The sequence below is a fragment of the Pogona vitticeps genome, chromosome 3 (assembly GCF_051106095.1).
Source record: "Pogona vitticeps strain Pit_001003342236 chromosome 3, PviZW2.1, whole genome shotgun sequence".
NCBI lineage: Eukaryota > Metazoa > Chordata > Lepidosauria > Squamata > Agamidae > Pogona > Pogona vitticeps.
The window spans coordinates 217,570,444-217,585,761 of NC_135785.1; positions in this window are offsets into that span (position 1 = coordinate 217,570,444).

Here is a 15,318-nt window from a genome sequence, read left to right on the forward strand (position 1 = left end):
GCTCCGCAGCCAGACGCTTAAACCACCGAGCTATCAAGCAGTGGAAATTAACTTGTTTGTTTCTCCTGTGAGCATCTTGTTTGTTTCTCCTGTGAGCATTGGACTCCAGCTAGACAAAGCCATGGCCACCTCACAGCTTCAACCCCACTGTCATGGCTACTTCTGTGTTCCTCCCCTAGACATTTCATCAATGAATCCTGCAATAACAAAATATAAATGAAATTTTATATATTACAAATGCTACACCTTTAAAATCTAACTCAGGGGTGGGTGACTTTTTTGTCCTCCAGATGTTGCTGGACTGCAGACTCCCACCAGTTCTAGCCAGCATGGGTAATGGAGGGGCACAAGCTGCTCACCCTAGCTTAGAATGTCACATATGTGCTCCTTCCACTTCAGTAACTCAGGTATCTGTATAGCAGTTTCAGGAGAACATGAAACATAATGTGCAGTTGTAATCATGTCCTCCAGACTTGATTGATTCCAGTGTGAGCAGAAGGTTGGATTCAATGGCCCTCTACTCTGATCTAGAATCTCTCTTCTTATGTTCTAATACTAGCCTTCTGCTTCCACTTTTGGAAGCTAGCCAAGGCATTGCAAGAGCACAACTTGAAGAAACATATTGTGGAGTTTTACTGCTCTGATAAGGAGCATTACCTGAAAGCAGAATACTATTTGTGGCAGTAGTAGAGTAAAATACCATACACAAGCAACAAGCAGCATATTATGAAAATACATTAAAACTTACAGGTGCAGGTATTCAAACAGAGATAGAGAAGAGAACTGGGTGAAAAGAACAGACACAGGCAGTAAGCTATTTTGTAGGAAATTCTCCTCTTTAAGATTTTGGAGGGAAAATGTATGCTCTTTCCCCATATTTTGCAGTTTTGCTGTGTTCTCTTCTAAGTGAATTAAGAGCATTTCATGACATTCATACGGTGCTACTCAGGATTTACTTTAGCCCAAACTAATTCGCTTTCAGCTTTGAGACAGATTTATAATGGGAGGGGGGGAAAACTGGTGTTAAAAGCTTCACACCAAATTTAATGGGGCTACTCAGTAAATAACATGGCCTGAAGCATAAGTAAGCCTCTCTCAGAGCTGATCAAATTTTCTGAAAACATTGAACTCCAAGTGAGTTAAGAGCTGTGCTAGCCAATTCATATTCCAAACAGCTATCTCACAAAATACTGCTTTAAAGCACAAAATGCCCTGGGGGAGAGTCCACCCATCTGTGTTTACCCTAGAGTGACCAGATGCAGAGAGGAAAGGGCCACTGTACCTTTGATAGTTGGTACAAGAAAGAAAGAAAGAAAGAAAGAAAGAAAGAAAGAAAGAAAGAAAGAAAGAAAGAAAGAAAGAAAGAAAGAAAGAAAGAAAGAAAGAAATTTCAGCAGATGTACCGTAGCTTTTCATCCCTTTAGCACCAAGGTGACACTAGCTGCACCTGCCAAGGCACTCCCTCACATACTACTATTGAATGTAGCAGCTCATTGTTTTCTGGAGCATCTTGTTCATTTCTCCTGTGAGCATTGGACTCCAGCTAGACAAAGCCATGCCCGCCTGATAGTTTCCACCTCACTGTCACGGCTGCCTCCATGTTCCTCCCCTACACATTTCATCAATGAATCCTGCATTTTAAAAATGACATAAATGACATTTTATATATTACAAATGAGAATTGTCCATGGAGAATTCCTAGCATAACTGTACCACCTCCTGTTCACTGATATCATCCTTTTTTTTTTTTTTACTGTAGAAGAGTTTGACAAGGAGGTCACTTCTCCTCTTCTTCATATTTCGAGCTGCTAGTTTCAGGGAATATGGTACAAAGAGCCATCTGATCATTTCATTCACCCATTTTCTCTCCAGAGGAATCCTGGTCTCCTTAAAAGCATTTCATTATAAGGAATGGGCCTCGTTTTCTTTCTTCCCTTTGTACCACAGCACGGGCAAACTTTAGGAGGTTTTTTTTTTCCCAGTGGAGCAGCAGGTGGGGGTAAAGCAACATCAATGGAGACAGCATTTGCAGCTTTTGTGAGTACTTTTGTTCTTGGACTTTATGGAACGGCATCGTCTTTGCAACTATTCAGCACTATCCTCACTCCAGTGCAAACTCATTTTGTCTGTCCTAAGTTATGGTTATGCTATTTGCAGCTGTAATTTATTTGATAGTCCAAGAATCTGCCATTACTGTCACAATACGTCCAGCATAATCGCCCATATTTCTGTTCACCCAAACCTTTAAAACAAGTCATTTAGTCCAAACATCTTCGTTTTCAAAACCTGTATTTTTCATTTTGCACATCCTGTGAGTTTTGTTTCATGTTGCATTTTAAATAAGCTTTTCATTTTGTGTCTGCTCTATTTTCTGTCTAAATTAAGTATTTGGCTTGGTTATTTTAAACCACTCAGAGAACATTATATTCTGAGGCAGAATACAAATGTCAGAAATAAGTACATAAATAATCAATCTTTGACTAGCATATTCTTCATGGTAAGTCCTGTATGATAAGATTATAATCATGTCAAGTGAAGAAAAGAACAGGTCTCTCACTGATAACAGTCTACTGATAATATTAACTTTGCAGCTGCATGTGTGCAGCAGTGTACAGTAACATCATAAACTGTTCTCTATCTATCTATCTATCTATCTATCTATCTATCTATCTATCTATCTATCTATCTATCTATCTATCTATCTATCTATCTGTCTATCTATCTATCTATCTATCTATCTATCTAACTAACTAACTAACTAACTAACTAACTAACTAACTAACTAACTATTTATTTATTCTGATTTCTTATACTGCCCCTTTAGTGAAGACACTACTCTGGGCAGTTTACAAATATAACCCATAAGACGCCACACCCTGCAAAACAATATAATTAACATGGGGTAGATCCAGATCTAAAATTAATACGAGAAAAGAAACACAGGAATTTTTTTAAAAAATTGACAGCATTCAGGGATAAGTTATTAAAAGTAGATTTATATAATTCTGGTTTCACTAATTTCCTGAATATCAAGAGGGGAGGAGCCTGGTTGACCTCAATTGAAAGCTTGTTTTGAAGACTGAGAAAGTCCAATTCCTTGTTGTCACTTTTTTGGCCTCCCTCAATGTGGCCACTTTTAACAGGAAGGGTTTCGAGGAGCGGGTGAAATTGGTAGTTGTTTTCTTTTTTTTTTCCATTTTTTTATTTTTTACTTTATATACACATATCCATGCATAGACATATATATACACACATATGCCTAAATCTCTATCTACAAATGATACATACTGTAGAGCTTAGCCTACAAGCCTTTTGTATAATAACACATTTCTTTCAGCAGTGTCTTCTCCTCATTATTCCTTTTGGTCATTTTCTATTTATTACAAAGTTTTTGCTTTCCACAATTCGTAGAACATATTCCAGCTTTCATAGTAAGTTGACTTTTCTTGCCCTTTTAGTCTCTTTGTAAGTCTATCCATTTCAGCGCACTCTAATTTTTTTTGATAATCACTTCGTCTTTTGGTGGGTCTCCCTCCTTCCATACTTGTGCCCATGCTAATCTAGCAGCTGTAAGGACATGTGATATTAAGTAATAACTTTGCTTATTTATATTATTTGGTATTAGTCCCAATAAAAAAGTTTCTGGTTTAAATTGTATTTCTTGTTTAGTCATTTGTTTGATCTATGTATACAGTTTGACCCAATATTTCTTTGCAGTATCACATGTCCACCATGTGTGGTAATAGGTTCCTTCTTGGTTTTTACATTTCCAGCACTTATTCGAAATATTGGCAGAAATTTTTGCAAGTCTGGATGGAGGGAGATGCCATCTATAAAACATTTTATACAAATTTTCCTTATATGACGTTGCTAATGTTAATTTAAGATTTTTAGTCCACATTTGTTGCCATTTCTCAAGTTCAATACTATATCCAAAAATTTTTGACCATTTTACCATTGTTTCCATAACCTCCTCATCTTGAGTGTCCCATTGCAATAAAAACATATGCTTTTTGAGTTTGTTGTTTTTCTGTAGTGAGTAATATTTTATCAAGTGCTGTGTATTCGCTATAAAATCCTCCTGTTTTTTTATTCTGATTATAGATCGATTGCAGTTGTAGTTGGGGCCACCATGAAAAAGTCAGTCCTTGACTCTCTAGTTGATCTTTTGTCTTTAATAGTCCTTCCTTATTTAGGAGCTCGTTATATGTCGTTATTTTCTCAAATTTCAATAGGTTTGGGTGCGTGAATGCTTCCATCGGTGAGATCCACCTAGGAGTTTTCATATACATTTTACATTTAATTTTTTCCCAGACTTTTAGTAGAGAATTTCTTATTATATTTCTCTCGAAGTATTTATGAGTTTTTGCTTTCCCATACCATAGGAAGGCATGCCAGCCCGCCTGAAGTTCATGTCCTTCTAAATATAGTATTCTTTTATTTTTTAATTTTATCCACTCCTTAATCCAATTCAGAGCACTCGCTTGATAATATAAATTCCAATTTGGTAGGCCAAATCCCCCTCTTTCTTTTGCATCTTGTAACTGAAATTGGTAGTTGTTTTCTGAGAGAGACGTTCCAACAAGTAACATGGGCCTAAATCATTAAGGGCTTTTTACATCATAACCAGCACCTTGAAGTGAGCATGGAAACTGAAGCCAATGAAGGCAAATTAAGACTGGGAATATATGTTCAAATTAACTAGTCCTAGAAATCAGTCTGACCACTACATTTTGGACCTGCAAAAGTTTCTGTACTGTTTTCAAGGGCAGCCCTGTGTAGAGAGTATTACAGTAGTTATTTTTGAAATCACCAATGTGTGAACCACTATTACTAGGCATTTCTTATTCAGGTACAAGTGCAGCCAGAGATAACAAAAGGCACCCCTGGCTATGGTTGATATTTGAGCCTTCATAGAGAGTACCAGATCCAAGAGTACTCCTAAACTGTGGAACCATCCTTCAGGGGGAGTGTCACCCCATCAAGGCCAGGTAAATTTCCCTCTGACTGGTCCAATGATCCTCCTAGCAGTAGGATCTCTGCTTAATTTACTTCTGCCCATTCCCTTTCACACTATCTGTTAAGTTTTTCCCCACTTAGTTTGATATTAGCATTGCATGCATCTGTTTGTGGTCACTGGCTGTGTCTCATGACAGTTTGGTACACTGTTTTATTATGACTGAATTACTGTTATGGGGGGGAAAACGTTTCATAAAACGGGTGCATCAGTACCAAGAAGCATTAAACCACAACTGAAGAACAACACATGATAAAATCTAATTTATGCTAGCTTGGATCTTTCCATCCTCTTCTTAATATGTTCAAGCTTTTCAACATTCTCACACATATTCTGGGACAGGAAGAGGCAAGCTGCTCTGAAATCAAAGATGAATGAGGAGATGATTGTGTAACAGCATGGGACAACCTGGAGTGAATTTTCAACCTGCAAAAATGGTTGGGATGGATGCATCTTCCGTTGAGGCAAAAAAAAATGCAATAAAAGAAATGACAATGATGGACATTGAGACACTTTGAATAGTGAAATTATTTGGCTAAGATCCAGCCCTATATTAGATGGGTACTGGGCATACGATGCACAGTACTGTTATGAAGTTGTAGTCATAGTAACAAAAGATGTGAATGTACCTAGTACAAATTTCCTTACCTAATCGGACTGGATTATGCTTGTCCAACTAAAAAGAAATCCCCATACATCAACAGTGTACTAGTATATAGGGATGTGCCATTCAGAATTTTTGGACACCAGCTCCCAGAATTCTCCCCAAAATTTCTCAGGCAGAATTCTGAAATACCTGCATTTCCCTCACCTGGTGCAAGGCCTACCTCAGAGGCTGCATTCTAAGCCTCATTTCCTGCCCAGTACCTCCTAGGAAGAAGGAATGCTTCCTGGCTGTTGCAGCCTACTGTCCTTTAGAGTCTGTAGAGGGCACCTCACAAGGAACCATGACACCCAGGAAGTACCATGTGCATAAAATATCAGACATGCAATTATACAGTAAAAGCAAGTTAATCTGTCAAATCAGACTGATGAAACTGTGTTGGAATAAGCTGACAGAGTTCTTCTCTTCTGAATTGGAATCAGTGGCCAAAATCCTGTTGTGGAACTACAAATTCAAAACTCAAGGCTGTGTCTGTGCTAGATGCACAATGAGAGTTACTAAAACACTTCTGCCAGCACATTGTGCAGTCAGTCATGCTGGAGATGCATGGCTAACTGTGCAATTGCACGGTGCAGTCCCTCATTTCCACAAGTAACTCCCATCACATAACTTTATGTTACACTGGCATGAATAGGATACTGGCTGGTGTCTCATGTAATGAGTTCCTCATTGGGTAAGATGAGAGAGAGTTCCTTGGCTAGAAGATTGAAAAACCTGTTATGACACAAATGTGACAACTGACAGGATGTGAGTGCATGTTTTTAGATTCAGAATCAGCATCAACGTTACCTATATGGTCTATCAGTTAATTCAGTCTAGAGTTAGAATGGCTATTTTCTCTCATTATGAAATTAAAAGAAGGGAGAAACAATGATTTCCCTTGAGAAGAAAAATGATCTAATTTTCCCCCTGTAACTCATCCACTATGAACTGGCAGATCTTTGGAAGCAGGGGTGATCTGCCATTCTCATCTCAGAGGGCAGAAAACTGTTTGCTTACATGACCACATCACCATTTCTCTCCTTCTTTCAGGCTCACTGACATACAGCCAACCTCACACTGGCTGCGAAATCAGACATGCGGCCAGCTGCATGACCTACTACCTGAAGGAGGGCTAGCAGAAGGGGAAAAACCACTGTCTGAATGTGCTTACATATCCATTCCACCCCACTAGATTATGGATAGCAGTGTTCTGCCTATGAATCAGACATTGTAGCTTTACATTGCTTACACAGAACTTGGAAATGTCACTTTTTGAGCAACAAGTCTCAAAATCCCCCAGTGACTGTGCTGCCTGGGGGATTCTGGGTCTTGTAATCCAAAATAACCATTTCCCTGTTTTATTCCTACCCTTCTACTATATCCCAGCTACTATTGATTTTTCACTTCAGTGCTTGAATTAGGCTTTCTTCTGATAGTGTTTAGCACAGAGCTTGTTTTGCTTCATTCAGAACATATTGATTTCTACTATTTCTTCCCCATATAAGTTGTATCAGGTGAAAAAGACAGAAAAAGAGCACTCTGTACAAATGAGCATCAGTGTATGAAATGTTTCCACCTGAAATTATGTGAGAAAGGGACATATTTTGCAATATTTATGTAAATGTATGCTTGAACTGCGTGCCTATATATGTTGGTGGATACAAGACCATAGGTCAGGCAACTGGGTGCATGGTGAAAGGACTACCTACAATTGAATTTAAATTTATTTGTCATTGTGTCCTGATTAAGGAATCAGATACATTAAATGCCTGATTGAAGCAAAGAAGCCCATCAGATTAACACTTTACTCTGTATAAAAAAAAACTAATCTGCTTTAAAGCTTGACAGCTGAAAGTTTAGAAGAAAGCAATAATGCAACAACAACATCTGCTTAAAACTTGTTTGTGTGTTATAATATACTGTGACCTTGAATTCCACAGCAATCTTCCCATCCTGGCAACAAACCTCAAAATATCCTGAGTGTACACAGAGCCATCTTTTTCTGATGGAGCCACATGAAAGTATTACAGCTGTTTCCAACCTTTTTTCTCCCATGCGTAGGATTTTTTTTCCTGTCTTAGAAGATATTCCATCCACTGATCCTTTCATGATACAAACATATAATAGTGCAAAAATCATGATGAAGTTAACAATAGGTCAAGTATTAGGCAGAATGTAAAATGTCAATTTTATCTGCTCTTTTGTTTCCTCAGAGAGCCTTCCATTATTTCCACATGACATATTTTACATGTTAAACAGCAGCCATTTTCACCTGTAAGCTAACTTTCTCATGCACTATATATTTTAAAGTTCTGTAGGATATGAAATTCATGAAATGGGGCAAATTGTCTAGAAATAATATGAATAAAGGCAAAGGAGAAGCAGCCACCCAATGGCAAATATGTACGCAACCTAAGCATTCTGTGAAATACATCTTTCCAATACATCCCTTTCTTTTAAAATGAAATATGTAACAATAAAGATGATTCCACTTAAAATAATATTATTTCCAATCATTCCAAACAATGTTTAATGCCTTTAAACATTACAAAGTCCTAATATAAATGCCAGAGTATCAGACAACATGGAGTCAAAGACCAAAATACTGTTGCATAGCTCTACTTGTGCAATGGGAGTAATGTCACTGGCTGCAGCAGATTGCAGACAATGTGTGGATGCATATGATTTTATATCAGTGCACATGAGTCATGCACCCTGAAATAATAATTTTAAATGCACCTCTTTCATTGGCAGTAATCTGCCTTAGCCAGTGATGTCATTCTTTTTGTGCAGGTAGAATTACGTAACAGGAAACTGGCCAATAAGACACAAAAAATTTCAAACATGAACAGAACCTATGGGTACTGTGCAAATGCATTTTGCTAGTATTTCTTTCTTTAAAAAGTAATACTTCTACAATATGAAGACTCAGATTAGTAGTATTTATTTATATATGAGAAGGAAAATAGACAAATTTTCATGCATTGGGTTGGTTTCTGATTTCAAACACTTGGTTTCAGATTTCAAGCAGTTGTTCAGGGAACAACTAATTTCAGTGGACCTACTCTAAGAATGACCAAGGGTGTATTTACCCTGAACAACCATAAAACAAACCGATAGCATTTTAACTATCATGATTATATCCTATGAAAGCCAAGCTCTCTCAAGGACCACATCTCCCTTTATGAGCCTGCTCAAGTCTTAAAATCATCAAGAGAGGCCTTCCTCTTGGTCCTGCCAGCTTCACAGGTGGGGACACAGGAGAGAGCCTTCTCTGTTGCTGCTCCACACTTTGCAACTCTGTCCCTCAGGAGGCCAGGATGGCGCCATCTTTGCTATCCTTCCATAAGCAGGCAAAGACCTTTCCCTTCAGGCAAGTTCTCCCTTAGTGACTGACAGCCTGAGTGGGTTTTTTTAAAATGCCTTGCTGCTTTGAATGGGGTTTTAGTGTGGTTTTGTTCACTGTTTTCAGTGTAGTATTTAATCCTTGTTGTTATTTGTGCACTTACTGTTTTAACTTTAGGTACTACCTGTTTATTGTTGTAAGCCCACCTTGGTTCTTTTTTAGGGAAAAAGGTGGGGTAAAAATATTTTAGATAAAATATATAAATAAATCAGGGATCAGAATCACCAGTGATCTGGGGGCAATTTTTGCTATTAAAACTTCCCTCTGTCTCAAAGCTCCCAAAGGCTTCCCAAGGGGAAGGGGTAACCCCAGGGAGCCATAGAAACTGGGGACTAGGAAACTTCTAATTAATTTAAATTAATTATTCCAAGTGCTCCAATTAAGAAGCCGCTGCTGAGCCTCGGCATCTCACCCACCCGTCCTATATTCTAGTGTGAGTTTATCTGGTCGCCTTTGGGGCTGAATAGGAATTTTTGATCCGTCTCCTAATTAGCTCTTGGAGGTGGAGATTTTTTGCCTATCCCACACTAGAGAAAGTGTGCTGGCAATTTTGAGGTGGAAATTCGGTGAAACCGGGGGTTAGTATGGATTAAACAGATATTTTGGGGAGTCCCATAGCAATAGCAGGTAATTATAGCTCATCTGAACTCCCAGCACTGCAGATCATGCGATTACAGTGCTTGGGGGGGGGGGGAGATGTGCTGGGGACACACCCAGACCAACAGTCAACAAGGAGAGACTGGCTTGAGGTCCAGGGTGGTCAAATTTGGGCCAGCAGAGTTTCTAACTGTCTTCTTGGCTGGGAGAACTTGGGTCAGGGACTCGCACATTGGTTGGTTAGAAACGTCCATGTAGACCTACGTCTTTGAAACCTGAATCTGCACTACAGCAGGACCCCCCTTTGCCAAAGGCTTGGCAACAATGATTATATTCAATTGTGGCCCATTTTTAATCCATATTTCTGGTCTTGTGTGTTTATTCCGGGGTAAGGGTGCAATGTAGTTTATGCCAGCAGAACTGTGGCAATAGGATTTTGCCCACGAAAAATGAACAAGGAAGTACCCAACTGTTTATGTAAAAGAAAACCGTATTGCAGTGGTTCCCAATCTTCGGTAAACCAGTTGTCCTTCGACTGCAATTCCAATTAGCTGTGCTGGACAGGGTTTCTGGGAGTTGCAGTCCAAGAACACCTGGGTTACCTAAGGTTGGGAACCATTGGCATATTGCATAAGAAAACAAAGGACAGATTATGTCAGATCTTGCAGCCTTTTGATATGAGCTGCAGATAATTTTATTAGACTAATAATAAAACCATATAAATGCTTACTAAGACATGAGACCCACTAGCTTCACAGGGACTTATTTCAATAAATATCTGCAAAGACATAATTGTCTTAATTTTACCTTTTGGGGTTAAAATGCATGTTGCACACAAAAATGCAACTATATTTCCATTCTACAAAAGAACTTTGAATGTGGTGTTTTGAGTGTCAAATCTGTGGGAAGTTGCTTTGTCTTCCCCACCAAGTGATGTGCATAGCGTGCAAATCAGGCTGCAGAGAACGGGGCATTGGAATGCTTACTGCATAAGTGTAGGCATTCTGTAATTGCTGCATTTGTGCCAGAGTGATAACTGAACCCACCTATAGCTACTCTTCAACCTACTTGTAGCTTATTTGTAATACACAATAAAGGAAATGTGTTTGTCTGTTTTAGTTCACTGCTTGTTTTTCTCCTTCAGAGTGCTTTTTGGTAAGCAAAGCAAAGTGCAGAGTGCTTTATTACTGTTTACTCAGTAATAAAGCATCTGCCTCTACCTCCCCCCTTTCATTCAACAGAGATGCAGGAAGGCCCATTTCATGCAAAAGATTGGAAAACTTCTTTTGTGAGGAATTTTTCTTCCTGGAAGTGGAACACTCAATAAACAAACAAGGCCAAGCCCCACAGGCTTATCTCCCCTTTATTTAGCTTGGAGAGTGACTAATAAAAATGTACAGAGATAAAGCAATGGGGAGGCTGAATTCTATCAGCAGAATTAAGCTGTATTATACATATGTCTGAAGGAGTGGACTTGTCCATGAACACTCACATTAAAATATAACGATCTTTAAGGTGTCACAAGGTTTTTGTCTTTTTTATTTTTTATTTTCATTTGCCTTATAAACATATTAAAAAGAACTGAAACATACTAATTTTAAAAAGGAGTTTATGGAAAAGCAGAGTCAAATCACAGAGCGCTTTCTCTGGCACAACTTAATTAAAACGCAATCATTTCTGGGTAACAGCACAGCAGAAGCCTAGAACAGTCACATGCACCTAGAACAGAACCTGGTTTCAAAAGAACTGAATAACAAACAGGGGTCACAAATCATTACTAGGTGTGAACTACAACCAAACACTACTGTCCCTTTATCTTAGAGCATTGCATGAAGGGTTTACCATGTAGTCTCTGTATTCTGAGTCATATGTCTGAAGTAGTAGCCAATGTTCCACAAATGCTTACATTAAAACATGGCAGTTAGTCTTTAAAGTGCCACAAACTCTTTGCTTTTTTTTCTTGTTGAAATGCTTGCACAAACTGATATGGCTGCAACTCCAAAAGATATCATCAATGATTTTTATATATATATAAAATATTTATATATAAATATATATATAAATATATATATAAATATAAATATAAATATAAATATAAATATATATATATATATATATATATATATATATATATATATATATATATATATATATATATATATATATATATATATATATAAATATATAAATATATAAATATATAAATATATATAAAATAATATATAAAATATTTTACATCCGCTTTTGTCCTTAAAAAAGACCCAAAGCATTTTACAGCAATTAAAATACAGCATTTAAGATTAATACTAAAAAAAATTCAATGAATACAATACCAAAAAACGTAGGCAACAGCAAAATACATTCAATGTAGTAAGGCACAACAATCCATTTAAAAAACCCTGCTCGGCAGCCATTCACTCAGGGAAAGCTTACCTGAACAGAAAGGTCTCTACCTGATTGAGGAAGGACAGTAAAGATGGGGTCAGCCTAGCCTCCAATGGGATAGAGTTCCAGATTCTGGGAGCAGCAACAGAGACGGCTCTCCCCCTTGTCCCTACCAAAGCCACTTGTGAAGGTGGGGAAACCCAGAGGAAAGTTTCTCCTGATTATCGTAACACTTGAGCAGGCCCATAAAGGAAGATGCAGTCCTTGAGACAGCTCGGACCCAAGCTGTTTAGGGATTAATAGATTAGAACCAGCACTTTGAATTCTGCCCTGAAATGGATCGACAGCCAATGGAGCAGCTGTAACAGGAGGGTTGTGATCCCTGTGTACAGCCCCAGTTAGCAATCTGGCTGCTGTGTTTTGGACCCGCTGAAGTTTCCTGACATTTTCCTTTGGCAGCCCCATTGTGTTACAATAATCCAGCCAGGTTGTAATTAAGGCATGCGTCACCGTGGTCAGACTTTTCTAGGAATAGGAACAGCTAGTGCACTAGTTTTAAATGTGGAAATGCACTCCTGGCCACAGCCTAAGCCTGGACATGCAGAGTCAGAGACGAATCCAGGAGTATCCCCAGGCTTAGCACCTGGAGTTTTTTTTTTGGGGGGGGAATGTCACCTCAACCAGCACAGACTGCATCACTGCTCTCTGATCTGCCTTATAACTGACCAGGAACATCTCTGTCGTGTCTGGATTAAATTTCAATTTATTCACACTTATCCAGTTCATTACTGACACCAGACACTGATCTAGGGCCAAAGGATTAAGATGGCAGTTGGGTTTCATCTGCATACTGATGACACCAAAGCCCCAAACTCCAGACGATTTCTCCCAGTGGTTTCATTTAGATGTTATATAACACAGGAGACAAAACAGTACCCTGAGGTACCCAGCAGGCTTGTGGCCAGGATGCTGAATAGGAGTCCCCCAGAACCTCCTTCTGAGTCAGTGCCTCCAAGTCCCATTCCAGAGATATGGCCCAGAAGTATACCTTGGGCAATGGTATCAAAAGCTGCTGAGAGGTCCAGCAGAACCTACAGGGACACACTTCCCTTGTCCAGTTCCTGGCATAGGTCATCCACCATAGCGACCAGAGCAGTCTTCATCCTATAACCAGGCCTGAAGCCAGGTTGAAATGGATATACATCAAGTTTCAATCAGGAAACCTGGAGCTGAGAAGCCATAACCCACTTCAACACCTAGTCTAAGAATGCAATGTCAGAGACATGTCAGTAGTTGTTCAGTATTGCAAGATCTAAGGAGGGCTTTTTCAGCAACAGTCTACATCCTTCAAGTGTCTAAGTAATGGTCCCTTTGTCAATTGCTGGCCATTTTTCAACAACCAATCTATTTCTCTCACTGTCTCTCTATCTCTCCAGTTGCCTCTCAGGAAGAGCTTTCTTTCTTTCTTTCTTTCTTTCTTTCTTTCTTTCTTTCTTTCTTTCTTTCTTTCTTTCTTTCTTTCTTTCTTTCTTTCTGTCAGAAAAAGAGAGTGTAGGCTTTACAATAGAACAAGATGTAAGGCTAATAAGCTTAAAACTGCAAAAGTGAAACTGATTTTGGACTCACAGCAACATCCAGTTTTCATTTGTCATAGTTTTGCCTTATTTTCTGGTCTGGTATGATGTCTATGGGTCCAAGGATAGAAAACTAGCCTCCAGACTGTACAGATATGCCTACAAAAGGAGCCACTGCTTTTCCATAATTTTGTTTCATTTTTCCATTTTAATATTTTCTGACACTAGAGCAAACAAGCTGTAAAACTACTCCAAAGCTTAAAAACTACTTCAAAAACAAACAAACAAAAACCCCAGAGCCAAGGCAACAGAGAACCAGACTCTTCCAGAAGCAGACAAAAGTACAGACAACAATGGCCACAACTACACAAGAAGTCCACAAAACAACCATCAGAGCATATATTAACAAAATGCATCTGCAGCAGATTAACCAGTAACTATTTTTTTAAAAGTCAATCAGAAATCGCACCCCTCACCCCACCTACTGGGGGGAAACAGCATAACAGGGTGCACACATGCACACACATATACACACCTCTCTGAAAAAAACATGAAAAAGAAGAAACTGAAAATAAAACCAAAGCCACTCCCACACAACCAAAATGGCTTGATGCGTTTCCCCCCTTATCTTTGAGTCTAGCATGCAGCAACAAGTAGGCAGCAAAAATTATCCAAGAAAGAAAAGGAACAAGGGGGGTGGGGTGAATCCCCAAAAGAGACAAGGGGGTGATATATAATCCCAAAGAGGCATATTGGCATAGCAGTAGCTATGGGAAACCCCAGCCCACAAAATCAAAGCAAAAAGGAAAAGATCCTACTGTGAGGGTTCAAGATTGACCTCAGGCTGATCAGACACAAATACAGGATTCTCAGTTTTTTGAAAAACAGAACTGGGATTTACTGGAACATCAAATAAAGAAGTATCAACATTAAACTTGTCTCTGTTCTTTTCTCTCGTCGCCAATGGGTCAAACGAGGGTGTCCATAAATCTTGTAGGAAGGGATTATAACTTGGATCATACCAGAGTCCTTTAGAGAAAGGTTTAGTATCACTCTGGCCTTTATTGTCAATGTCCACCTCAAACAGGGGTAAGGTCTCCTCGTCTCCCCTCTCATGGTCAAAGGGGTTGGTTCCCTCCGCATAGGGGTCCCAAGGTCCTGTAAATACCTCCTCCGGCGAGCCTCCTCCAGACGCCATGCCCATCTTTCACATTCTTCCCTTTCCACTGCTTCTTTCTCCTCTCTTAAATGCCTCCGCCACTCTCTGGCCTCAGATTCCCCCCAATAAGATGGCTTGGGAGGCAATCTCCTTCTTCTCTTGTAATCAGCCTCCTCTCGAGGCACTCTCACTTTCTCATACCTCCCTGTCCAGGGATCCTCAACCCATATTAGCTCCCAGCCACCCGGAATGGTGTCCCGTCCCCCTTTTATATCCCCATGTCCCGTCTCTACCAACAGTTGCTCCTTCACCCTTGTTCCCACCTTTTCTAGTCCTGTCTGAGTGGCCACCGACAGTCTCTCCAAACCCCGTTCCAATTCACAGGTGTCTATTCCCTGGTGCCTGACCGCGATGCGGGGAATTGTAGTTTCCGTTTGGGTCTTCTTTCTTAAAGGAGGACGACACTCTGGCAAGCGCTTCTATAGCCTCGCCTCGGGTCTCACACCTACGTAGAGGCAGAAGCAATCAGGCAGT